The sequence below is a fragment of the Lonchura striata genome, chromosome 4, assembly GCF_050655825.1.
Source record: "Lonchura striata isolate lonStrDom1 chromosome 4, ASM5065582v1, whole genome shotgun sequence".
In the NCBI taxonomy this organism is placed as follows: domain Eukaryota; kingdom Metazoa; phylum Chordata; class Aves; order Passeriformes; family Estrildidae; genus Lonchura; species Lonchura striata.
This window is the reverse complement of record NC_140706.1, coordinates 67,705,740-67,732,124: the sequence shown is the minus strand read 5'-3', so window position 1 is coordinate 67,732,124 and position 26,385 is coordinate 67,705,740. Positions and strand designations below refer to the sequence as shown.

The following is a 26,385-nucleotide window of genomic DNA, read 5'->3' as shown; positions in this document are numbered from 1 at the left end:
CTTTATTTCATATCAAGATTAGAGTCTTCAACTATTCAGAATTTGTTTCAAATCATTAAAATATACAAATAGGTTACCTCTGGTCTCTAGGTTTGGCTACTAAATACCTGCTATTGATTTAACAAAGCTACACAACAAAATATATTTGTTTCTCTGTTGTCCACAAATCTGGACAGTCACTGTAACAGAAAAACTTCCTTGGGATGTAGACAAAACAAGCAAAAAAACAAAGCAAATTATTTGGAAAACTGGTTCTGTAATCCTGGTTTACTTTCATTTGATCTGTGCAGTCATTGACAGACTGCTAATAACAACTAAAAGATCTAAAACAGGACCCATTTTTTCATAGATATCAGCACATTTGCCTGCTGTGACTTCTCTCCTAATAATTTTTACTGCCCCATGTTTATCCCCCTAAACCATATGTCATGATAAAAACCAAGAATGTACAGCTCCAGGGTAAGCAAATGTAAAAGACTTTGAGTCAATAGAGAAGCCAGTTTTTGATAGCTGACAAGTCAGGAACCCCCAGAAGTCGCAGCTCAGCTTTACAACTGCTTTTTATATCTTCCTGGCTGTATTACATTGAAAGGAATTCTCTTGCTCCTTTGGGCACACAGAACACTGATCATTTACAGTTTCATTCAACCATCTCTCATTTGCATAACCCACATTGATTAATCATACAGATTTTGGTTTTCCTCCATCTGGAGGCACAGCAAATTTGGCAAGTCACTAGCAAACTGGCAGTTGCTTTCCTGGGCCTGTGACCAGAGCTGCAGAGGCTCCCTTAGTTAGGGAAACAGTGACAAAACTGAAGCACATGATGGTCAGCTGAAAGCAGTAGCCAGTCTGACCCCATTCCCAGCCATGTACCACCACTGAACACATTGCTCCTGTTGTCTCAACACCCAAGGTTCCTTTGTACTGCTCTGAGTTGCCAACATTTTCAAAGAAACGTAAACAAAGCTCAGTGCAAATCTTTGCTCCTCACAGTCAAACACCCTTTTTTGGATCAGTTGACCCACTTATCATTAGAATGACATTTTGAAGTGACATGCCACATCTCACACCACAGATTCAGTCTGATTCTCAAACAACTTGATCCAAGCACCTTCACTTTAGATGCTCTGGTTTAATGACACGATATGACATGATACTTTTTCCACCAAGAGATGGTAAAAGTGAAGCTAAAGAATGAAAACACTTGATTTTTTTCCTGCCTTCTGAACTTTCACACAGACTTACAAAACAACAAAATGCACAATTTGGCTGATGCTGTATCTGAGGAAATAGCTCCTGGGCCAATGTCACAGCTCTACTAACTACAACAGGTTCATAAAGAGTTCTTGGAAGCCAACAGCAATATTGCAGTCTGTGTCCAGATATAAAGGTCTCTGAGCTGCCTTCAGCCTGGTAACCAGAAGCAGATTTACTGCTGCAATAATATGGCCAAACAGATTAACCTGCTCTGAGCTCTGTGCTGGCAGAGCCACACTGCCTGCATGTGAAGGGGCTTCAGCACCTGCTGAGGAACCAGCAAGCTGCTACAGTAGTTTCTGGATTTCTGGTTCATTATGAAAGGAAGACCATCTATTTTAATTGTAATTTCAAAAGGCCTTGTGCAGTGCAGTGCTCTGAAATTCTTATGTACACACTGGAACTTGGGATAGCAGCAGTTTTTCATCTATTTCAGGGTTGATTCAGCTAACACTAATCATAACGGAAGACAGTTGATGCTTGCAAAAGAATAGCATAGGCATCCATCATCTTGAATGTTTCTTATGAAGCATCTTATTTAGCATTATTTTTCCTCATTTCTTTTTTTCTCTCTCCATGTAATCGCAGTCCTCAGTGTCATCTGTCAATAGACTTTGTTCTTACCAACTCAAGATGGTTTACTTTTTAAGTGGTGAAGAGAAGCTTCACTCCTTTCACACTCAGTATGCTTCACTTACGGAGTTCCTTCCTTCTCCCACGAGCAGAAAACTGTTTGGAGTGAGAAAGGCTGATTATAGTATTTCCAAAGGAAAAAAAATCAAGTTATTACATTTGTGTTAAAACATTTCCCTGAATGTTCCAGTCTGACTTTTCAGACCACAGGTGTTTGAAACCTTCACGAACTCCACTGACATTGCTCACTCCTAATAGGATTTCACTATTTCTAATGTGCACGGTTGCTGTTTTCTTCCCTTGTCTTTGGGTTTTCAGTCGTTTATTCTGCCAACTTAGGATTCCATATTGGGTGATATCTCCAAGCCATTCTTTTTAGATACACCTCTCTTCACTTGGAAAAGCTTCTGTCATTTCTATATCACTATGTCATTTCTATAATCACTTCCTCCATAATCCTGCATGTTTCTCCTAGTTATGCTATGTGTCCACAGTCCTGCTTGCTATCTGCCTTCTTAAAGACAAATGCCAATTTGCTTTGCAAAATAAGCCAGGAGCCCACATTTACCCTGTGCTTTTACTTACTGCTCCTAACCCTCTCCCTCCCACCCCACACCACTCACCAAAGCTGCTATTGCTGCAACACATAAAAAGCTGGTTTTCTTTAGCTAAAGCATAAAAGGAAGAAATCTGTTGGGATCCAATTTGTCTCTTGCTGGTGCAGAATGTGGACCTCCAGAGAATCTGAGCTGCACCAAGTATTTATCACCTCAGCATCCCCACAAAACAGTTGCTTTGACCGCACATCCCTTCAGGACAGCTGCAAAGCTTATTGGCTTTAGTTCTGCTCTTGCCCTGAGCCATATCAGCTCCAGCAAGTGATGGGCAGGCAGGTAGTGTGACATCCAGCAGTGCCCTGAGTTTCAGCATGTTCAGTTTCAGGGCAATTAAAGCTGAGCACTGAGATGCTAAACATGACAATGGGATGTACAGGAAACAGTCTGTGCCTGTTGGCTGTGCTGGGGATGGTGGGGGTAGAATCTCTGGGGCAGAAATAAAGTAACCAATGGGAAATAGCTGCATTTCATGGCCAAGTCCACATGGCATCACAGGAAACATTAAGACTGTACCAACTAAACTAACCCCAGGAAAGGGAGATACATTTATTTGCATCATGGCAGCTCTTGCCCTGTAATTTGGCTGCTGCTTCAGCCATCATTAATTTATCTTTTTCTGACCACAGCAAACAAAGATCGAATTTATTATCAAATTAATCTGAAAGAAAAGTTTAGGGCCTAACAACATGAAGTACTTTCCAGTACTGGAAAGTCTCAGCACTATCTTTCATTGATTTTACTTCCTCAAATATTTTTCTTGTTAGAGATACACATTTTATTGCACATTCTCCAAAATTCCAGGAACAAAATTCTCTGTAGATTTAGCAGACTTTTCCCTTCATGGGCTTATCAGAGCCTTCCACTGTATTGATAAAAATAGTCTCCCAAAATGGTCTCTCTGCTTAAAAGCACATTACCCTCCCAAATTCCATGCTGTAAGGGTTGCAGAAACTCACAGTTAAGGGTAATGGCCACTCAGCTTTGTATTATATGCCTTGCTAAAGGGAGCAAATTCCATGATTTTGGGATGTTTTCTAAGTTTTAATTGTAAAATGTTGTAAATGACTAATTCTTCTAAATGAAAATACTAGAGAAGAACAGTGGTAGACTGGCTATATATTCAATTTAAAGGGTTTTTTGCATATAATTACATGAAAAATAGTTTTTCAGTGATTTATCAACATTTATCTCACTCAATTTTTGTGTTTCTCTGAGCAGGTGTTTTTTCTGCTTTATTATGCCACATAGGTTTAAATTTTACAGATATAAGTAGTTTTCCATTCATCCAATAACTGAAGAAAACTATCCAATGTAAAACATAGAAAGTAAATTTTAAAACATTATAAATCTTACCTGTATTTTACATATTGCACCTCAAGTTAATTAAAATTCATTCTAGAGTAAGAATGAAACTGGCCTTTACCTTTGTGCAAGACATGTGGAAGCCTTTCCACTGACAGCCATTCATATTACATTTTCTAGTAAAAAGGAAAAGAAGAAAGGTTTTAAAGAATAACTAAGGGTCACTAAGTGCTCCCATGTGCTAACCCTCAGCTCTTAGGTTTTCATCAGTGGGAACAATTTACAGCTGCTGTTCCACAGCTCCCACAAGTCTGCTTGTAGAGCTGGGACCCACACACTTAAAAATTGACATTGAGTCAGCAGCTTTATTGTAAAAAATTAGTGAAATTTATTCTGTTGAAGAAGATTCTGAAAATTATCTTTTTGAAAACTTACCAGTTGCCACAAGCAGGGTTCTTGAGAGTATGAAGTCCAAACAAAATACAAATTAAAAGTAACTTCTGAAGTAAAATTAACTTCCTTAGCTATATTTCAAAATCCCACCCAGAACAGAGCTTCATGCAGCAGATAATCCTACTGAGGACTGCTCCCTCTGTTCTCAGAGACATACAATCTATATTACTTGTAGAAATCACTCTAAGAGCATCAGAAAATGAATAAATTATTTATACCACAATTTCATGAACAAGCTCGAAAAACATTTTCTAAAATTTTAATATATGTTATATATATAAAAACTATGTTCTGTAGCTGAGCTGATGTGATAAAAATAAAGAAACAAATCAATTAGATTAGCCAGCTCAGATAATAAATGCCTTAAATTCTTCAATGCCATTTGAGAGAAGCATCAAGTAGATTACAGAGCAATGTATAAATTAGAATTAATTTCATCAAAATTTATCCAAAAATTGGCATAAATATGATCAGATTCTCTAAGGTTGTAAGAAAAATACAACTACTAATGCTGTATGTAACTGTCTGGGGCAACATCAAAACCTGTAAAGAGAATGACTGGCTGCTCACAGAAATGCGGCCACCAAAAGCAGTTTTCAAAGAACAAATGGCTCACTCCATTCCATTATTCCAGGCTATTTCAGCCCTCATTACAGTCATGGAAAATTGGCCCATAACCACTAAGGAAGCAAAGAACTACATGAGGATTTTGAGAATTCAATCTTCAAAGTTAAATTTAAAAAAAATTAAAAACCAAGAAAAACAAACCACAAAAACCCCTAACATGATCCACCACAAAATGTACACCTTATTTCTGAATATTGTCATCAGAACAATTATTTTAGTACTTTACCAGTGTGTGATTGTCAGCTGATAAAACTTTGTACTTTTTAATAACCATTTGAGACATTTTTGTTCAGAGATAACTGGAGTGCAGATAATCACCACTTACCACATTTTCATTTATTTTTTTCTTCATACATTGAGCAAACATACCTTTGAAAAGTTAGGTAATTACAGAAACTAATTACTAAACAAAATGTACTAGTGCTGTATTTAAGCTATCTTAATCCTTTGGATCACAGAGGGATTCTATTCTATTGCTTTAAAAGGAGCTGAATTTGTCTTTGTGACAGGGTTCAATTCAGGTTTATCTGTTTTACTTCTTGTGACTCATCCTGATGTTGCCATACAGAAAATCACAGGGAGTGTGAAGTTACACAGCCTGAGGAACGAGAGTTTGCTCAGTCATAGTCCCTCTGAGGGAATCAGGAGATTAGCCCCAGTTAATTTCAATAATGTTTTTGCAGAAGTCAGGCAGGAAGTCCAAGCAAAATGCATGAAGTTACCGAAAACTTTCTTTATGAAGTGCACCTAATGATCTACCTAGAGAAATGTCCTACTTGCTGTTTTTCTAGTTGTGCATTCATCCTATCAAGGGGACTTGGGGGGCAATTTTTTTGGTTCTCTTTGCTGAGGGGCCACATTTGGGATTTGGTGGAGGGGTTTAGTACTGTGCTTTCAGGGACAGCTTCAGTACTTGCTTATTCACAAATAATTTCTTCCTATAATCTGGTAATCTGGGCTCTGAGAAGAGCTGTGGTACTGTTGAGAAAACAGAGACACTTCTCTTTAAAAATCAAACCTTCTTTTAAAGGCCTAGCAGGCCTAAGTGATTTTTTTTTTAAAATTTGTAAGTGTAGAAGAAAACACTGCTGCAGAAATAAGATAAGCTTATCTTGAATCTCAGAAACCCAAGAAACTGAAGTTTGTGAAGAGGGGGAAGAAGCATTTCTGTGACATGATTTGGCTGATGAGTGAGCTCCAGCTGCCCCTTGAGTATCATGGCATAATCATTGGCCTTTCCTCCAACACCACCATTTCTGCAAAGAACACAGCTGAGAAGCCAGATAATATTTCTGAAAACAGGAATTCCAGGGAATCAGGTACTCAACTTTATCTGGCGAGCAAGAGATAAAACTATGCTTTCAATTCCATCTTAAGAAAAACTGTCATATGCTTCAATGGCTAAAATTGTAATTTGAAATCTTACTGAAGATACAGTTGTATTTCACATTTACCAGAGAAGCATTTTCTGTTCCCTCCTTAGTACATAAAGGAAATACTATTTCCCATCTCAGCAACAAGCCATGCACCTATTTCCCATGACATACATATTTTTCTTCAGCAGCTTACAAATCTCTGGCAATATTAGTAAATGCTGGAAGACAGTGCATTCAAAAAATTTTAGAAATGAAAGGCAATTTGATTTGCAATGTTCTTTTAGAGCTGGCACTCTGCAATCCTGGTCATCCATACCAAAAAAATAAAGAATCCAAGATAAAATGGTGAACAGGAGTGGAAAGTATGGCAGCCACATCACCAAGAGGAGAGTTAAAGATTGCCCTTGTGCAATCAGCCTGGTAAATTAGGGTCTGGGAGGCAGGACATGACTGCTTCCCACAAACACATGAAATCCTGAGAGGAGTAAGTGCTGCTCAAGTTGAAAGACAATTCCCAAGAAATGGGAATACAGTGGCTGATTTTAAACTGAAAATTAGGAGGATCAGCGGAGCAATGATGTCCCGGAACAGTCAGGACAAAAGCAAACCGAGACAAATAAGCCACTTTTAAGATGGAATAAATGCATCTACAAAGAGAATTGTGGGATGTGATGGCTATGACAGTAAGGTACGGGCCTTGGTCATCCAGGAGATCTTTTTAATCCCATGATCTTGAATACAGACATAAAAGAAGAAAGAAAGGTTTTTCCCTCCTGTTTAGGTAAAACACAAATTAAAAGGGTACACAGTATAGTGCAAACTCCAGGAGTGGGAGAAGAGCATTTCTGTAGCAGGCTTCAAAGCAACAAGTGATTTGGCAAATAAAGACAAAACTATCTCAATTATAATGTGTCACTTTCAACATTTCAATCAGCACAGAAATACCTCACGGAAATACCAATTAGCTGTATCAGAACAAGCAATTTATTCCAATTGATATCTATGTGACAGTCTTAATTTATATTTCATGAGTTCCTCTGCTGTGCTATGTTTTAGCAATAAATAGCTTTTAAAGTGTCAGTCAGGAAACTACAAAGCCATACTATCGTAATGAGGAAGAATTTCAGCTCCCCTTGATTGGAATTGCAGATACCAGCCCTGAGAGCAGCTAGTGCCACTGCTCCCACAGTGGAAGTCTGGAAGTAGAATAGCAAATTCCCAGTGTTACAAAACAAGAAAATCTCATTGGTAGGATTCAAATGTGTGGAATTTCTACCAGCTATGCACAGAAAACAATGGGCATATTTATTAGACTTCATGGACAAAAAGCAACTCTTAATGCTATATTTACTAGTTTAATTCTCTTTGCTTCAAGAAATGTATTACCATATTCCATATGTAACAGATTTTTCAACAGTAAATTGAAGTGAGACAAGGGTAACTGTACTCAAAGAGTACTGAAAGCTACTTTCATTTTTAAAGTGCAGACAAAACCTGCAGTTTTATGTACTTACACTCCTCAGAGGGAGTGCCAGCTCCCTGTTTAGGTCCAATCCCCTCCCCAGGCACAAGCTGAGCCACAGCATATCCATGGCAAATACTTGGGCACATTCATTGGATCACAGAGAGACAGTAACACCATGCTCCTGTCATAAGGCTAGTTTAATTCTAGCCTCCTCTTTAAGCAAGTTGCTGGAATATCAGAACTTCTATGGAATTCAAGGTTTTTTTGAGCTTTGACAAGATCAGTTGCTGGATATTGACTTCAAACTCTGCATACCACAACACTTCAATCTCATAGAAGTGCCTTTGGTTTACTATTAAAAAAACCCAAACCAAAGCTATACAAAATCAATGCAACAAGTAGCAGAAATCTATTGTGTCCAACTATGTTTTATGGTAACAAAGAGTCTGGCTGGAAATCAATTCCTTTAAATGTGCTGCATCTGCACTACTACTTCTGAATCTCCTGCATAACTTGAAATTGAGATTTTATCTTATCTTCTTGCAAATGTTCAAATATGACAGGAGAACATGATTTGATTGCATTGAAATTTGTAGTTCATCTCACTTTACCGCTTCATGCTGTCATCTTGCCTTGCTTGTCACTCTCTCTCTAAGAAGCAACACTGGCTTTTTGTGATACTGAAAGCCTTGTTTGCATTCACTCCTTACATAATGCTTCCATCCTTCAACATGAACTTTTAGAAAGCAAGAACAAGGTGACCAGACCTTGCTCATTCAACAGATGCATCACTTCATCCTGAGAGATCAGATGAAATTACATTTATAAAGCATGTTTCAGCATCCACTCCTTAGTTCTTAGGGAAGGTGAATCTATTATTCCTTACCAACTCAGAAGTGAAACGACAAAGCCTATTATTTTCACAGTTGCTATTAGCAAATAAATACAAGGCTGTCAGTAAACAATAGCTGGAGAGGCTCACAGTTACCACAGGTTACTAAATTAATAACAGCAACCTAGAATAATTTCTAATCAGAATTATACATGACCTTCTTACTGAAAGCCAGACAAAAACCTTTTGAATGCTCACAGCAGAGTAAGCATGGTTTGTGTTAAGTCCTTAGGAGTAGATTTTAGCCTAAACAATTACAAACAACATACAAATAATTACATTTGTAAAGCTCTCTGAAGCCTACAAATTACTTTCTGTCTTTTCATATATTCCTGCCACTTGATCCCAAAGCTCAGAAGGAGCATTAAGTTGGCATTACTCTGTGCATTGAAAATCTTTGTGCACTCATGCCAGAGGCACTGGATTGAGCCAGAAGAGCCAATGTCCTCCTCTCCATTACAGGACCCACTTAGGCAGATGTCCATGGAGAATGTCATTGCTGAGATCACAAGCCCGTGCCTTACATTGGAAGGAGGCTTGTGGCTCATCTTTGCATGGGGTTGCACTGGGCCACCTCAGATAAGCAAGGCATTGTGCTGAACTGGGCAGCCAGAAGTCCTGCTATTATTTCCTCCTGCCCCCTCAAAGCCCTGTGAATGCAAGCCCACAGAAAATAATGAGCAGCTCATCTTTACTGTGTCATGAGGGATGCTACACCCACAAGTTACCCTGCTGCACTGAGCAATGAGGTTTTCCTGTTATTTTACTGTTTCTGCTGGAAATTATTTTTAAGGACAGCCATCACTTTTATTTGAACCACCAGGAGACAGATAACACGGAATAAAATCTTGGGACTATATAGCCTCTGTTTCGCAGCCTCTGACAGCACTCCCACATTTATCTCTAGGTTTACCCATAACCCTGCAGTCCACTTGTATTGTGGTTGCTTTGCTTTCCAGAATCCAGCAAGCCTTTAAACACACAGCTGGGATCCTGTTAGCTCCCAAATCCTAGCACCAAACTGTACCCCTGTGCTTTGTCTGCTGCCTGACTCCTGTCTGGTCAGGCACCAGCCACAGATCCCTCTTCCCTACCAGCAGCAGCCTCCTCCTCACACTCCAACACTTGCAAATCTCCAGCCTCCATCCCTCAAACACTAACTTCTGGCAGTGCTGGGACTGGGGCCGCTGAACCCCCAGATAAGAAAAACATGAGCTCTGTGCCAGCCAAGTGACATCTTCTGAAAAGTGGCACCTGCCACATGAGTGAATTGTTCATTGCCCTCAAAGCTCAGGGTTAATTATGTAAATTGAGAATAAATCAGCCGCCCATGGGGCATACCAGGGAAATAAAGACATTAAAATCAGATTCCTGAATATGTTAGTGACAGAACTACGCCAGAGAGGAGAAAGTGAGACTAGGAGGCTGAAAAATGTAATTAGCAAATGAAAAACTGCCATCCCAATTCCTGAGTGGGACGAGCAGCATTTCCAAGCAGCTGGTTCTGAGTTTCAGTTTTGAAGAGCAGGCAAAGGTAACAGGAACATGGACTAACAGATCACACATACAGGGACTCATTTTACAGATTATTAGAAAAATTAGTATTAAAACTGTCATATTGACCTCAGCCATTAAATAACCAGTTAAATACTAACAAGTAACTTCTAATTAATTATTTCATTATTAATAGTTAATTATTAATTAATAATTAATATTGGAGCTCTGGTTATAAAAGGCATTCCAGCCCACCCCTGTTAAATTCTGCTTTTTAAAATGAAATACTTGCAGGGTTCTGAAGACAAAGCTTTGACATGCTATTAAGAAAAAGCACTACATACATGAAAGCATTTAGGTGGCAAACACAAGTTGGATTTTTATATTCCTTGCACATCACCTATTTATGCCAAAGTTATACAGCCCACTACATATGTATTAGGCATCATTCTACTGACTTTTTTTGAAAGCAAACAAGTGCACGATTCAAAATTATGGAAAAGCCACAGGTCAGAAACTGCAACCCTTCTGTTTGGCCATAGCTTTTCCAAATAAAATGTTCTACTTTGACTAAGATATTCTACTCAGAACAGAAAAATGAGAGAAAAACAAGCTCTATAAATAAAATAATCAAGATTTGAAATGACAAGAAATACAGACTTGTGCACATAGAGAAAAAGAGAGAAATGGAAGAGCAGGCCCTGTTCTGACATCCCTCAGCATTATTCACCTAATAGTGGCTTTCACTGCTGTTTCTTGCCAAAGCACCTGCTATCCTGTATTTGGCTATGAGCAAATGGCAGCCTTGGGAAGGATACTTCACCATGCCTTTCATGTAGACGTTTCCAGATTAATTTCAACTCAAATATAATTGAGAAGATCCACATTATCCACTTTAAAAACATACACCACCAACACTAAGTTTTACAATTGATGACTACAATATTCCAAGAGTCTTAATTGAAAGGCTAAATAAGTACTTCTGTTGTTTCAAAAGATGAACCTTCTGCCATAAGGGAAATTCTAATAGTGATTTTTTTTTTTTCTCTTCTGAATGAAAATGTCAAAACCAGCAGTCAAGCTAACAAAAATCTCCACCTCAAAAGAAATTCCTCAATCTTTTTTCAGAGGTATAGAACTATTATTTCAATTCAGAACTGTAAGTGAATTTTATTTTACTAGTGGGGATGACTGGTGTATAGAAGTGGGTACGAAGTCATTGAAAACTATTAAAGAAAACACAGAATAGAAACAAAACAGAACAAGGCTATTTTAACATAATTTAGATGGAACCAGGTTATATTAAACTACTTCTACAACTGACAGCTTCCAAAAAAAACTTTTGCTTGTTTTTACAACAGAAGGAGTTAGCATAGAATCTATTCTGCTGATTTCTTTTTCCATCATGTTTCACTGTAAATGCAGGACAAAACCAATCAAACATGAGGCAGAAGTATGGCAATTGAATTCAGAGGAAGACTACAAGCAGAGAGGTAAAAGGTCTTGCTCCTGCATTCACCTTCAACAAAAACTTACCTCATGTTTATCCACCTAACCTGGCAGCTCAGGCACAGGGGAGGAATGGCACACATTTTGTCCCAGCTCTCCACTTCTCTGTACTCTGTGTAATTATTTTCAAGTGTATGACTACAAACCATAAAGAGTGAGACAGTTTACAGCAGCACTGCACAAGCATCAATCAGTACATGAAGTACAGAGAGATGACTAACTGGGCACTGAGTAACTGGGCAAGGTACAAAACACCAGACCTGTGGTTTTTGCTAATTTCAGCTCTGGGAGGCACAGGATTTGGGCTTCATGGTTCCCCAGCTCTCAGCAGGGCACTCAGGCTGTGCCCTCCCCAATCCTGCTTCTGCCACCTGGAAAGCTTAACTCTTGCTCCTCTAAGAGATGTGGCACATCCAAATCTCCAATGATTTGAAAAATAAGAAATTAATAAACTGCAGCTCAGGAGCAAATCCTGCTGTGTATCAAGCACATCACAGCAGATGGTGAGCAATTCCCACCCTAGAAGTTGAGCAATCCTAGTGTGAGCAATAGAGGCTTCAAGTGAACACGTATTTGGTACTTTTTATTTAACTGAGCTCATTGCTAATGAGGGAACATTTAGGCAAAGAGCTAATTTATATGTTTATGAGGGCACTGAGCAGAGCAAAATGCCTGGGATTCATTACAGCAACCCACAAGTTCACAGGAAATAGAACAAAACCTAAACAACAGTTTTGAAAACAGGGTAAATCTAACCCCATGCCTTCCTCCATGAATGTTCATTAGCTTCCTTTCTTTAGTCACAATGTATGTAGGCTTGCTTTCCTCCCCTGCCTCTTGTTCCAAAGTTCTGGAAAGGGACCCGCCTCTCACTTGTAGGGAAAGCAGATCTATTCTTGTCTTACTGTAAAACCAGGCTGCTCTGAAATCTCTTGTATTTTCACTCCAAACCGCAGACATCCTCTGCCACTAAACTGCCATCCTACCTCAACAGCCAGCATGGGACACAACTTGAGAGGTCGTTGGGGAATTTTAGCCACTGAAAAAAAAAACACCCACTTTGTTTCTTTTCACATAAATTATGCATTATTTATATAAATATTTCAACTACCCACACTCCTAAAACTCCTCCCCTCCCCGCTTCTTTCCAGAGCTCACCATTCTCAATCAAAAAAATTGGTGCTTACATTTTCCCTACTTTAAATTCTCTCCCTATTGTCAGCAAGCACCATCTCTTGCTTCCCCTACAAACACTCCCAGGCAGAATTGTTAATGACCATGACAATATCCCAAGACTGAAGCAGCCCTGTGACATTTTAGTTTCATACACAGCCTAATGAACACCAGGACCCGTTGGCTTTTTGGGAGGATGCAACCATTGTCAAACTCACTGTAACAAATAAAATCCTGTGAAGCAGACAATCCTTTGGGAAATGCTCATCAGGAAGCCTCTCTCCCTCCCATGTTGTATTTGGCAGATCAGTGGAGGACAGGTAAACCTGTGGAGATGAATGAGTGTCACAGAGATTTTGCATTCCATATTCAGGCTTCACGTACACAGTAGAGTCTGCTGAAGTCTGAGCTGAATGCAGCAGGTTTCCCACTTCTCTTTGCCATCCCAGGCTTGGCTTTAGCAGCTGTCCATAACCTTTAAGGCTGCATCTGTTGCCAGTCTCACTCTAACACTGGCACTGACCGAGGGAAACGCAGTTCATCCCTGTTGCTGTTCGACCAAACCCCCGCACATCCCGCTTTCAGAAAACTCTCAATCACCTGCCTGAAGGGGACAGAAAAAATGCTGGGACTCACCCAAACGCACCTTCAGGAAGAGATTTTTTTCTCATGGCAAAGCTGTGTGGCAGAGCTCCAGGTTAGACTCCAGCCTGGAAGGAAATATATGCAGAAAGCACTTCATCACCTCATTTGCAAATAAGGCTCTCAGTGCATCCTTGTGGGGCTGGGCAAACTTCACACAAACAGCCCTGGTTGATCCATTATCAGAATATTACAGCAATACTAGAGAAGGGCTTTTTATGGCTTCCAAAGGAACATTTTAGTTCTCTTGGGCTTGTTCCTTTTAATTCATTTTAGGCAATTACTAAAAGGTCCATGTGCCAAATCGCATGGATTGTGATTTTTTTGTATCCTAATAAACATATAAACAGCAAGTACTGTTACAGCAGCCCCAAGCCAGTGAGAGTTAGCAGTCTGTGACCACCTGCCTTCCTCTTCTGCTCTTCCTCTCTCAGTATCTACATCCAGAGGTGGAAAAGAGGACGGTTGCTCTGTGCAATGCACATTGAAACTGAATGACAGTCAAAGCCAAGGGAGCCATCCTATGTGAGCCTGATAAGCAGAGATCTCTGCCTGGTGCAGGCTCCATGCCACAGGGCTTCACCCTCTGCACTGCCTTCAGCAGAATAAGATGCCCAAGGCACAATTATGCTCCAGTCAGATATACTCTTTCCTTCTGTGGCTCATACAAATCACAAACCAAGCTTAACTATTACAAACTAACGAGCTGTTTCCTCTGATGCAACAAAATCAGCCTGATCTGCTCTGGTGAGACCCATCTACAGTTCTGCACCCAGCTCTGGGGTCCCCAGCACAGGAAGGGCTTTGATCCACTGGAGCCAGTCAGCAAGATAATTAGAGGGAAGGAACAGCTCTCCTATGAGAAAAGGGAAAGAGAATTGGGATTTTTCAGCTTGGAGACAAGAAGGTTTTGGGGTTACCTAATTGTGACTTTTCCTGTATCTGAAGGGAGCCTACAAGGAAGCTGGAGAAGGACTTTTCACAAGAGCCTGGAGTGACAGGACAAGGAGGAATGGCTTCAGAGACAAAAGGTTTAGCTTAGATATTAGGAAGAAATTCTCCCCTGTGAGGGTGGTGAGATCCTGGCACAGGTTGGCCAGAGAAGCTGTGGCTGCCCCATCCCCAGCAGTGTTCAAGGCCAGGTTGGATGGGGCTCTGAGGGACCTGGGATAGTGGAAGATGTCCCTGCCCATGGCAGGGGGTGGAACAAGATTATTTTAAAAGTCCCTTCCAGGCCATTCTTTGATTTTATGATTTAATTAGATCAAAGGTGATATAAGAAAAGAGAAAAAAAAAACCAAAAACAAACAAACAAAGAAAGAACCAGAAGAAACAAAGAAACTACAGAGAGGGATGGGTTTTGGGGGCAAGAACAACAAACATATAGCTAGAACGGCTCTTTGAAACAAAACCCCAAAATTTCCTCTTTTTTTATTTTTAAGTTTGTGAGCTAATATACTCAGTATTAAATTAAACATGGGACTTGAATTAAAAACACACCTTGAGATTCATCCAGCAAATAATACAAGTCCAAGTGTTCCCCTTAAAGGATAGAATAGCCCAGGCTCAGTGAAATTATATAAACAGTTTTCTGCAAAACAAAACAAGTATAATCAACAAACTTAAGCAATTTGTTGCAAAGAGAGGCAAGTTCTCAGATTGCTGGATCATCCCAAGAGGGGCTAGAAAGGAGAAGAGCTATATAACATCCTAATGACTGCTCAAATCACATTACTGCAGCACTGGGAAAGCATTCCAACTTCCAGAACTGAAACTGTGGGACTGTTTACACTCCTGCACCAGGTACAGGCTTTGTGCTTACAGTTACAAGAAAAAAAAATATCACTTCTGTGAAACAGTGCTTGAGAGGAAAAGAGTGGAAACACAAGTAGAAAGAAAATTCTAGAAGAGATGAACTGAAAAAGGTTCAATTTTGGTGCATTTTTAATGACCATCAATGAGCTTCCCATAAAGATGGCCCATAAAAGAAGATAGTCTGATTGCTATCATAGGGTCACTGCCTTAAGATTACCATTAAAGAGCCATAAATGTCATATCACTAAATAATCCCTCAATATGCTGGTAAGAAAATAATTGCTTGGAAGGGCTGTCACTTCACTCCAGAGCAGCACTATGAGGTTCCAGTCAGCTTGCAAAATTGCACATAACTAAGCACTTGATCAATTTAATTGGTAGAACAGACACTCATCAATACCAGCAGGGCTTGCAAATGGGATCTTCCCAACAGACACATTCACTGTGTATTAAAACAGGCCTCCAGCATCAGGGTTTCATGGACCAATACAATGAGCAAATGTACTGGATCCCAGTTTTGAAATGAGATCTGGTAACAAGTGTCCAAGGCTACAGATTTTAACTATGGGCCTTGTTAGAGATGTATAATCTTCTCCCACTGACATGCCCAGCAGTCTCTGTAGGATGGCCTTGAGCTGCTGACACCTCCTGGGGCTGCTTCCCAGGTGTTCTGGGAGCCTTAGAGTGGTCACTGCACGTGGCCTTTCTACTCCAGACATCTCTAAAAATTAAGTCATGAAGCAATGAATGCATACTGAACCAATAAAGCATTCCTCATTTAGGCTACTGGAAAGCTCCTTCACTGTCCTAAGCAGGAAGAAGTCCTTGTCATGGAACTACAACATCCCTCTCTATTGGTTTTCTCTATTGGACCTCTATCAGCTTTTCATCCCTACAGGTTCTAAAACAGTCCCAGCAATGAGAGTTTGGGGCTTTCCAGGAATCTACTTACAAAGCCAAGTAGTTCTCACCATGAGAAAATTTCATCCTCCAAAATTTCATCCCATTATTTTGGCTGTAGCCAAATCAATAAATTCTTCATCTATTTTCTGCTTAATGTTTGTAACACATAAGTTCTTTCATTACCTTGCAATGGTGTTAAGACTCAGTCTTGTTTGCCAAAAATCTTTGCCTAGATGGTATCTAAAATCCAGTCTTCTATATTGCAAAGATTTATTAGTAGAATAAGGGTTTGTTCCCTGCTTGGTAACAAGGTTCCTCAGACCAGCCAGAATGGCTCCCACTGCAGTTACACAGCACAGCAGCTGCCGTCAACTCACCCATCCCTAAGTTTCTCTTTACATTACTTTATCTTCCAAGTTTCTGCCTCAGACCTATCATCTCCTCACTTAAATTATTTTTTCCTTTTTATGTGCTAGTTTGCACTTTTCCTAGTTAACTGTAAAGCTTTCTGACCACACAGCGAGATCTCTGGCCCTGAGATATTACTCCTATGTAAAAGTGATCTTCTTACACATAAATTAGCTTTGCAAACTGGCAGTCTCCCTACAGCCAGAAGCATGTACACACCCCTTATCAGGAAACAGTAAATTAAATAGCCAAAATTGCTGTATTTTCAATATTAGAAGTAAAACTCTATATTTCAATCAGTCAAGAAAATAGCCAATTTTTCCTCTTTATTAAAAAAGTCCTTCTTGCTAAGACAAGGTCTTTCATTTCAAAGTTTCCCATGTTTTTCTAACACATTAAATAAGAGCCCAACATATAAGGAAATGCTGACTATTGTACATCTCTCTCCAGCTAAGCACATATGAATGGGTACTTAGAAGCTTCCTTAGCTGCTCCCCAAAGTGTCATCAAACCCAAGAGCACACTGACCCTGTGACATGGCAGCAAACTACTCACTGGTCTACAAGTACCTAAACAAAATTCCCCCCCCCACCCCTCCCCCCATCTGAATATAGAAAACCTTGCAGGTCCTGAGGATCCTGTATGTATCCACTCTGAAAAAAGAGATATTTTTTTTTGAAAAGCAGAACAGCTAAGGAAGATAAGCTTAATTCTCCCTCCAACCCAGCTATGACAGCTGGGAGCCTGAAGTAATTGCTAAACACAATGAAATTACTTTAGACATACAAAATCAAGAGAAAAAGCACCAACCTCCTGCAGTGTGATAACAGCAGGGAAATCAAGCTTCTTTACACTTCTACCTTTCTTCTGTGTATTACACAGTTTATTTGTTCCTGGGACGCATGGGTTGCTATGTATGGATCCATCAGTCATTTAATTGCATTCCCTTTATTTGGTTTAAGTCACAGAACAAGGTTCTTTTTAAACACCACCACTAAATAGCAAAATAAATCATGCTTTGCCCAAGTCGTGGCTAAAGCTGTGGAAGGAACTCCACTCCAGAAGGAAAGGATTAGGCAGATCAGTTTTGGCAGCATCTCTGCAAGCACCAGAGAAAGAAGTTTCCAAGACCAGAAAAAATACAGGCTGGGAAAGAGTCTGAGATCCAGCCAGCAGCACAAGTGGAGCCTGGGAAACAGAAAGGCACACTCAGATTCAGGTGTCTGGAGGGCCTTAGTGGGGTTTGTCAACTAAAAGTTCTCAGAAAAAATGCAGAACCACCACTGTGGTAGGACATAGGGAAGACAGCATTACAATTCTGTCTCTATTCTGTTTTTGCCTGCCATTGAACTCTTCTAAGCAGGAAAAAAATAGTCTGTGGTTGTCTGACTTTTAAATCTATAAATCTCTTTTCAGTTTGCTCTCATGGAGCAGATCATAATAAGTTTACCTCAAAGGCTCAGGTCTCACCCTGCATGCAGAAATGCAGTCCTAGAGCATCCCTGGTGTGCCAGGGCTGCACCCAGCACAAGAGCCAGCTCCAAGAGTTATCCCAGTATGGCACAACACAGGCAGGGAGAAAAGCTGTTTGTTCTGCAGTAGCCTGGAACTCAAGGGCTGCACTTCACCCTCCAAAGACTGCAGAAAACACTAGCTGCGTTTTCCTGTTGTCCTCCACACAGAGGGCAGCCCAAGGCTCAAGAGCCAGAATGAAAAATCAAACCCCCACTTCAGAAAGTTACACAGGATAACATCTTGCAACCCAGCTCTCACATTTTATCAGTGCAGAGTTTTCTGAAGCTCCCACATTACATACCAAATGCTGCTGTGTTACACCAACCAGAGTGCTCAGGGTCACCTAATCCCCAGCTACCAGCAGCCCTGATCCCTGCCAGAGGAATGGCAAAGGAGCAAATAAAAGGATTTGTACATCACGACAAAGTCATAAACACCACTTTGGCCACACCAAGTAATTCCAGAGCTGACAGTTGTTACAGATGGCATGGCAACAGGTTACCAAGGCCACAATAATGACAAGATAGTTTAAACCTGCACAAAAGAGAGTGATGCACATCATAAACCTGAAAAGGGATCTGCATCCATATTCTGATTGCCTCTGTGCATGAAAATCTGCGATGTGACTGTCTCCTGCTTTGTAGGCATGCCTTAATAGGATAGGACTGGATTGGCTTTAGTGGCACATTTGCATTCAGAAATCTCTCCTCTAAGATACACAGACAGGAGCGGAGTTTTGGGGTGGGTTTTTTGTTTATTTAGCGTTTGGGTTTTTTAATTAAGCCCATATAAAATGGCAACACTGCTTTACAACAAAGGAGTTTTGCTCCTTTATGCATCACAGCAGATAATTGGAGCCACTGGGCAAGAAAAATATCTCTGTTTACTATGCAAAATGTCTGCAGCTTAAGTAAAACCCAGGGGATGAGTGATTCACACAATCATGAAGATTTTGAATGTTGCTGTGACAGATGTTTCAGGGACAATAGTTTAAAAAAATCCTGGAAAGTTGTTTAAGCAATGAAGTCGATGCCTCATTTTTTTCCACCTTATAATTGTTTCTTGAAGGCATAAGAACTTATATCCATAAGACTGAAGTACAGTGCCTTTAAAGAGTAATAAACACACAAAATATTCCAGGTTTTCTATTAGGTTGATATCTCATGAGTCCAAGTTCCATCCTATTGTGCAAAGTTTTATGCTTGGAGTATTTTCAAACAAGCAAGCTCTGAAGCAACCCTGTGACTCTTTCCTCATTAGACCATCAATCTCCAAGAGACCTCAACCAGGATGTGGTCCCTCAAAATGTGTATAGCTATATTTTTTCATCACTCCTGGTCTAAAGAACTTTGTATAGGAGGCTTTCTCTAAGACTTGTCTATAAGAGGTACACAGTAGCCTCTCTCAGTTTGCTCAGAACTCAAACTCAGTTCTCAGAGAACTGTTATAAACCTCTGCAGCACAAAACAATTTCTGGTACAAATAATTGCTTCATTTTGACTGCTTTCATTCAAACCTTTACTTACTCCTAATACCTTCAAAGACCCTGTCTCACTACAACAATTGATTTCCCCAGGTCCCTCAATCCCTGCAAGATTAAACAGAGCCCATGCAGGCTAACACTGTGATATCATTATAGGCAGTGTCCCCAAGGGCAGATTTGGAGCAGAAAGGCCTTTTGCAGGTGCCAGGTATTTCCATGTAGGGAAGCTCAGTCTCCTGATACCCACCTCAGAGAGCACATCATGCTGGCAGCATATATCCCTTCATAAACCAGCAGTCTCCACCTCTGGATGTCTGTTTGCTTTACTTTGCTCTCCTTTAGAGACAGGTTTACTCTGAATACCACTGGAGGTAACTGAGCCATGTAAGTAATTTACTGAATTACAGAAAGAGCTCAGGAATGCTCTGATGCAAGTTCCAAGGAGCAATTCTCAAGTGTAGAGCCACCCTCCTTCTCTTCTGCAGTGCGGACAAGCCAGTTGCCTTGTAATGTTCAATCACAACATTCTAAAGGTTCAGAAAATACATTCCCTTTATTATGTGGCTAGTAAATAATTTATTGTAGTCTTATTTTGAGCCATATGCAAAACAGACCTGCCAGAGATTCAAGAGTCTTTCCGTTCCATATTATAAAGCAAGACTAGGATACAGAAAGCACCTAAATTAGCAAGATTCTCTTGACTCCACACTGGTCTCACACCAGCAGAGATGATATTTCCAGTAAGCCAGTGAACCTAACAGAACATGTTTCCCAAAAAACTATTTTCCACATGAACTTTCTTTAAAATCATGCACCAGACTTGAAATGCCAGGGAAAACAAAATCCCTGCATTTAAGGTTTTGCCGATTAAAGACCAAAGAAACACATCCAGTCAGAGTGCAGGACTGAAGTCAATATTATCTTTGTATTTAGGTGCAGAACTGAAACAGATTGTACACAAAGCCTGTGGCAAGGGAGAGGAATACAAGGGAAAACACAGCAAACACAGGCAAAAGATAACTGGGCAGACTACTCATTGTTCTATGAAACACTGGGATTGTGTGACAACCTTTCAGACCAACGCCATTAACTCCCGCAGACTCCCCAAGACATTTCTGTCCTCATCCTTATAAGCTTGTTCTATATGCCAAGCAGCAAATTCCAAAATTAATTCCCTACAGTGTCTTCCTGAAATGAAACACCCAAGCAGCTGCCTTTACATTTCTTTACAAAAGAAATTGATTTTTTTGCCTGGAATTTAATTTTGGATTATCCATTACAACCTGGCAGGAATTACCAGCAGCACGGCAACAAAAAGAGAACTGAGCATGGTATGACACAGAGCTGGGGAGGCACCTACAGAAAGGAAAATCAGTAAGTAACTCCTTGGCAGATATCCTAGGAATTTGCTTGATACAGTTACCTGACTGTTAAAAGGACAGCTCAAGAAATACACTGGAATTTTTTACAAAAATAAATCCTGATGGTCCTGATGGTTTGCAGTTTATTTTTAGGGTACAGTATCTGTAATTTAGAACCATATGTTCATTACTTCCCTTTACAGCCTCCAAATTAGCAGAGTGCATTACCATCGGTTAGAACTTGCATAATTTGTGTTCAGTTTCGTTACAGGAATCTGCACAAATCTGTGACAGTTTATTTAACAAAATTCAAGGAGGGAAAATAAAATAAAATAAAATACTCACCATTATTTGCAGTTTGCTTTGGATACACACCAAGCAGGAAGTCATCTCTCTCTATTCTTTAATAATGCTCACTGAAGCTTGGCTTAGACCTGCTCAGTCAACATGTGGCAACAGAAACAACTTATTGACATTTTTTAATTTGACGTTTTTGCTCACACAAAGGAAAACAAAGTTGCAGCCAGACCCTTTTGAAGATACCAGACACTGATGTGGAGGGAATAAAAAGTATTTTTCCCCTTCCCACAGGGAGACCTTTTCCAGAATGCACATGAAAATTCTGACCATCATATTTCTCCCCACTTTTCATGTGGCATCCATGACAAGCAAGAAGCCCAGGGGTAAATTATTCCATAAAAAGTATGGAGTACTTTGTCTTATTTTAAGCAGTTGCAAACCCACGTATAAAATCCTCACATAGCAGTGAGGACATAAGAGAAATGGGATTGGTTCCCTTTTCTGTAATGCTTTGTTTTCCCTGTTCCAAGATCCAGAATTTTCTTATCTGACTATTTTGAACTTTTGCCAGAATCCATTCCCTTTCAGAAAGCTTAGAATCAAAAAAGCCTTAAAGATAACACAAAGGTATCATTTCAAATGACTTGAAATGTAAATTATATAAAGTCTCTGTCTGATAACCCAACCCAAAGAGCTTGAGATGAGAGCAAGGGAGACAGAGTGCGCAAATACGAGCGTAGGGTGATACCCTCTATTACTGAGAAGTGGAATGCAAATTCCTCTCTAAATTCTGGAAGTACAACTTGATTTTGGCCATAGATCACAACAGTTAGGGTCTTTGGGATATGATGTCACCCTGAAATTATCCTAGGAAACACTGACCTGATGATATCATTCCTTCCCTGACACCTTTTTTTCCTCCAAGGAGCAGTTGTGTTCATTTGTTGCTGGTTCACACAGAGAAATGGGACAGATGGGGGGGTGTGGTTTTAATTCCATAAATGTGCTGTCAGTCCTAGAGAGAGGCAGCGTGGCAAAGGGGTTACAGAGAGAGAGAGCTGTGATTAGGGTTAAACTGTGTGGAGTCACACCATTAAAAGCTTCAGTGTGGGCAAGTTTCTTGAGAATAGAGTGATGGGAAGAAATCAAGGTTTTATTGCACTTTCAGAACAAGTTTTGATTGCCTTTCAGTCTCATTTGATGCCCATATAATGAAAACCTTGTAGAACACCATGGCTGTCCTGAAAAAATTGTTTTCTGATGCCAGATGTGTAAGCTTATTTTTTTCCTCATCATTTTTCTAGCAAGTGCTATAGTAACAAAGTACATTATAGAAACTCATGGAAGAAAGCAAGGAGAAACAAAATCCATCCAATTACTCAGAAATGTACCGGTCTGGTTTAGTACCTAGAAAACAGAACCTCAAAGAACATTTTGCACTGAGAGCCTGTTACCATGTTATTTCTACCATAGTGCTTAGTTAACACAATTTTAATAGCTGTAGTCATACCTGCTTTAGAGATGCACTGCCAGCTTCAGAGCTTGTCACTGAAGATTTGTTGCAAATTCCATTTGGGAGAGCTGACTGGGCTCCCATAAAATCGGTGCACTTCTGGGCATGCCCCAAATCAGACATTAAACATTTAAGCAGCTTCACTGTAGGTTTGCAGTATTTATGTTTTTCCTGTGTCTGCCTAAGAATGGCAGACTGATATTTTCTGAATGTAACTCTCTGTATCTCCCACCAAAGCCCAAAAGGAATAAGCAACAAAGATGTTCTTTATCTGTCTGCTTAACCCATGAGCCAGCCTTTCACAAATGAAGATTAAATTTTGCCATTTTTTGGGGTAGTGAAAATAGAAGCAAAAGTACAAATATTTGTCTGGGTTCAATACAGCAAGCCAGTGATGGTTCCTCCTTTGCTGGGATCGCTGTTGTTAAATCAACAAAATGAAAACTGCAGAAATCATAACTGATGACTCCTGGGGTGTTGATGGTGGCATGTTGTGTGGGAGCTCTGATCAGATGTACAGGAGGATTTAAAGTTTTGTCATCTTATCCATCATTTTAATGGCACCAGAATTATGCATAGATGAAGCGAAAAATATCTACTGAGCTGGAAAATATATTGAACTGATACTTTTTCTGCATGAAGCCAGATTCAGCTGTTGACTCACTTTTGTTATTAGTTCATCTGGCTTTATGAAGATATGTAATTTAGTTCCCTCCATGTAATGTACTTGATTGAATTTGATAAAGCTAAATGTGTATTCTATTTTATGGATCTCTGCTGACTAGAACTGGAAAAAGTTTTAGTTAAGTGTTGAATAAACTCATAAATCCCCCAGGAGAGAATTCTGTAGATACTCACATTTTGTCATGTTTTTCCCAGCAGAGAGGGGTATTGAAAACAGGGCACTGGCATAACGTTTCCTTAGGAAATTGCTTGTAGAAGTCTGTTCTCTAATGTGCAAAAATAGCAGAGAGGCAGAGAAAAGCTTTCATTTTCCACCTCTGCCAGAGACCTGCACCTTTGCAGATTCACTGCATGAGCTTAAAAATCTCTTGCATTTGGCATTGATGGTGAGCTCTGAAGCTGTCAAGACAGATGTGCTCCACCAAAAAATCATACATCTTAATGTCTTCAGGCTTCAGAAACTGCCAGAATATCTTATATAGGTGATTTAAATAGCTGCAAATCAGGCCCTAACAGAGTACCAGATGCCTCATATAAGCACTGTATTACACAGGCACATGTTCAGGTGTAGGTTGTGATAGATCACATCTAGCAAGATTATGCAGCCTTTTAATGACATGGAGATTACTGAGACCTTGGGATTGTGTAAGGTTAATGTGTTGCTTTTAACATGTTTGAATAGGATACTTCAGTATGTCAGTGTGTCATTACATACTGTTACCTTTGGTCAACAAGATTTTGAAACTCAAACTACCTGCTGTTGTCCTTCCACTTCCTCTGGGCAGGCCCAGAGGGGCTCCTACCTCCTGACTCCTTCCTTAGGGCTGCACTGAGTCTACCAGCCTTGTCCTTCCCATCTCTGCTCTGTGGCAGTTACCTGGGCTGTAGGGATACCTGGGATCTTCCTCTCTGCCCAGAATTGTATTGTAGTTTTCTTACTGCGAGTTCAGGGACAGCTCTTTCTGCCTCATGTACTCATGCATCAGAGTACTCAACTGCCAGACAAAATAATCTCAAATACAATGATGACTTTTAAAACCTGTGGGCATCTGTGGCTGTCTGGAACAGTGTCTTTTTCGCAGTAACTGATGGCAGAAATTTAGCCTGAGAGACTCCTGTCATGGGGAATTTACACAAAGATTGACATAAAATACAGAGATGGCTTTCCATGAAAAGTAAGTACAGACAGTTCAGATATATAACTACTTCCAGGACCTGCAGAAGGGAAATGAGGGAAGAGATGGGAAATCATGAAAATAGTGAAGGAGGAAGAAACCTGGAACACTTTCAATTTTCCATGGAGTTAACAGTCACAAAAGCAAAAAAAGTGTCCCCCTTGGGAGGCTGGTGAGGAGCCAGGGGAAGAGAAGTGCTAGGGCAGAACCCTGCCTTCCCAAAGGAGAGCTGAGAAAGGAAGGCATGAAGAAGGGAACTTGCCATGACAATCCCATATCATTTTATGCTGCTTTCACTTTTAAAATGTATTTTCCAATGTCAGCATTGAACAGCTGCTTTATTTTGAGAGGTAAAATGTTTTCTGGGCAGAGGGTAGAAAAAAAACTTAATGCATGCATTTACATAAAGTCTGAAAAATAGTGGTCGAATAATAAATCAGAATTGTCATTTTTTTGTTTATTTGGATGTATGTGATGTATTTTCCACTTGAGTAATCTCTGTGAGTTCCAGTGAAATACACGAGGCTGTCTGGTGATACCACAAGAGACTTATATTCTTTAGCTTACAGCCTGCTGGAACTCTGAAAAAAGAAATTATTTAAAGGGTGGCAGGTATTCAGCCTGCTACGTGAGGCCTGGCTCAATAAGAAGTACAGAGAAAAATGAGAGGGGAGACTTCAGTGTGGACTATAGAAAATGTGATGTTGTTTTGAATGAAAAGTGTTAGAAAAATGTTAGGAGATAGTGGTTATTCTAGACAGTTATATAACGCCAGCTGAAACAAATACTCCAGAAATTAAATGCTAGTATGCTGGTAGAAGAAATAAGATTAAATTACTTTTTGTGATTAAACTTGGATGAATTAAAACAGTGTATATTAACAAAGTCCTTGGAAATCAAGGACTGAAATTTTTTCATAATGTTAAGATAAGACAGAACATGATACCCTTGGGCTATTTAATTTCTTGTATCTACTGAGATTTGAGAAAAAAAGACTTTTTTCCTTATTGTTGATGATTTTTGGGTCTGTCTTAATTTATAGATCTGAAAAAAAGATGGTTAATTTTTTGGAGGGACAGGGTGTAAGCTGGGAGTTGTTGGTTTTCTCTTCCCATGATTTAGATGAGACAATTAATGGAAATGAAACCAGGACACTGAGAAGTTTGTTGCTGGCTCAAATTGGTCTCAGCCAGAATCTCACTGGTGAATTAGGCACTCAGTAGACCCAAGCAGATGAGTTTGTTGGCTTGCATATATCTGAACAGATAATTCTTGGATTTTTTTTTTTTTTTTTTTTTTTTTTGGCCTGGCTATATGGTAAGCTAATGCAGATTGATGAATAAATTAATTTTTAATACTTACTGAAGAGTGAGCTGAGGATCTAAGAGTGCATTTGAAGCAATGGTTTTTACACAGTAACGACTTGCTTCTATTAACAGCATAAATGCAAAATTACTTCATGACATTTAGCAGAGTTATTCAGCCCTAGCTGGTTCTCAAGGCTACAACTTAAGGGTCCAAAAGGCTGAAAATTGAATAATTAAACAGAAAAGCTATGAGAAAACACATCTAAAATTTCTTGACTCACATCTTACCACAGAAGTGTCACACCTAAATTGTAACCCTTTCTTTAAAATGGGGACTCCAGAGACTACGTTATTGAAAACCAGACAAATCCCCATTTGATCACACTTTGATCACCTTGAAGTGCTTAAAAATTGTACGCAGCAGAAGAAAAACCTTCATTCATTGTTTGTGTGGATGGATTTGTGTTCATCAAGCATA

General features: G+C 39.8%; 1 protein-coding gene across 7 annotated transcripts in view; it reads right to left on the bottom strand.

Moving 5' to 3' along the window:
• The window catches only part of QRFPR (pyroglutamylated RFamide peptide receptor), a 66,216-nt gene extending 49,577 nt beyond the window's left edge, over positions 1–16,639 (bottom strand). Inside the window, exons 1-4 of one of the 7 annotated variants that reach the window (XM_085578316.1) lie at positions 13,438–13,763; positions 13,020–13,127; positions 3,934–3,988; positions 1,885–1,989 (exon numbers count right to left, since the gene is read on the bottom strand). The gene's annotated coding sequence lies outside the window, so the exon portion shown is untranslated. Of the gene's footprint in view, positions 1–1,884; positions 13,764–14,943 lie in introns of those variants that run through there. The other 6 variants (XM_085578312.1, XM_085578315.1, XM_085578313.1 and 3 more) reach the window with 6 other exon arrangements.
• Positions 16,640–26,385: the final 9,746 nt, after the last annotated feature.